Raw genomic sequence first — 1808 nt, 5'->3', positions numbered from 1 at the left:
CTCTCTCTCTCTCTCTCTCTCTCTCTCTCTCAACTCAGAGCACCCTCCACTATTTAGTTATTCTTTCGAGCGATTATCATATGTAATTCATACAAAAAGAACATGGGTAGTACGATATGTTTCAGTACACCCATACTACTTGTAGCCTACTTTCTGCTGTCTATGGGTTGAACATTTTAAGTTCAAAAGAAGTAAGTATTCCATGAAATGCAACATCCAACACTGTGCTAAATCATATTATATTATTCTACATGTTCGTTTCCTGTCTTGATGCTTTTTAAGACACAAGAAATAAGCAAAAAAAAATCAAATGTTTGAAATATTTGAAATTAAACAACTTAGAAATGACCACAAATAGGAATTGCTATATAGATGTATGTGAAAGTATAGTTTTAAAAAATATCATAATATATGTATTTGAAAGTGTCTGCAGTGTGCGCAATAGCTAGAGAGTTTAGTTATATTAGGGGATGGGTAAGTTTGTGTGTGTGTGCGTGCGTCTGCGTGTGTGAGTGTGTGTGAATGAGAGAGAGAGAGAGAGAGAGAGAGAGAGAGAGAGAGAGAGAGAGTAAACAGCTATATATATATATATACACACACAGTGTGTACATCAAGCTATCAACTCAAGCACTACACACACATTACCACACTATCACTACCACCGAGAATGAAAGCCACAGTGACGAAAGAGCCAGGAACACCTGCTAACCACCCAGTGCGTGCCAAAACTAAACAAAACAGACCAGTCGCAACAACTGGAAGTGTCACTATGACTGAAATTTTCGTTAGAAAGGGTTTTGCGGCACTTACAACACAATTAGGTCAAAATATAAATACTGAAGAATAGAGGTGTTACAAGAGAGTAACATACACAAAAAAGAAGGAGAGATTATTTATAAGGACGATAGATGTTTTATAGGAAAGAAGGATCAAACCACACCAGAGCACCCGCCAATCACCCACTGTAAGGGTTTTATGGCACTTGCAACACAATGAATAAATACGGTCATATAAATACCGAAGAATAGATGTGTTACAAGAGAGTAACATACACAAAAAAGGAGGAAAGAAAGGACGATAGATGTTTCATAGGAAAGAAGGAGAGCAAACCACACCAGACCACCCGCCAACCACCCAACACGACTGAAGCAATGGTTGAGATTATAATCAAAAAGTTCAAAAAGGAGACACATACAAGATCACTGTATAATTTCACCTCTGTACTAGTGCTTTAACCCTTTCCAAACGCCGTGTTTTACTATCGTATCCATACGACGAGGGGAACTCTGTGCCACCACTTAACCCTATCCGTACGTGGTGTTTTACTTTCGTATCCATACGACGTGGGGAACTCTGTGCCACCACTATCCATAGAGGAAATTTACTCGTTAATCTGATCCGTACGCTTTGCATAGAAGTCTGTCAAAATGATTTTTTGAGAAATACTGAAAGTTTCAAAGAGATCTTTATACTAGAAATATTCTAAAATGTGAAGAATACAACCCCGGGGTACAAAATGACCCAGGGCGTACGGACAGGGTTAATTAGGTATTCCAGCCAAAGAAGTGACTGCGGTACAGATGTGTGGTTTCTTTTCAAAACTGTCCCTCTACTACAACAATGAATGTACAGAAACAAGTCCCACTTTCGCTCTGAGTGAGACTGACTGAGTGACAGGTTAATATTTCAGGAGTGCGGCGGCAGACAGAAGATTCGGGTCACCTTTGGGTCAAGGACAGGTCTAGATAAGGGGCAGGGGGACTATCTCAGGTGAGGTCGACACAAGCCAGCCGCAGAGTAGAATGATA

At 39.8% G+C, this 1808-nt stretch overlaps 1 protein-coding gene across 1 annotated transcript in view; it reads right to left on the bottom strand.

Annotated features, from left to right (window-relative positions):
* Positions 1 to 1808, bottom strand: part of LOC101858358 (sulfite oxidase) — a gene marked incomplete at its 3' end in the record, with an annotated part of 9904 nt that overhangs the window by 1239 nt on the left and 6857 nt on the right.

The sequence above is a fragment of the Aplysia californica genome, unplaced genomic scaffold (assembly GCF_000002075.1).
Source record: "Aplysia californica isolate F4 #8 unplaced genomic scaffold, AplCal3.0 scaffold00637, whole genome shotgun sequence".
Lineage (NCBI taxonomy): Eukaryota > Metazoa > Mollusca > Gastropoda > Aplysiida > Aplysiidae > Aplysia > Aplysia californica.
Note: the sequence above shows the minus strand (reverse complement) of the source record. Positions and strands in the feature narration are given on the sequence as shown.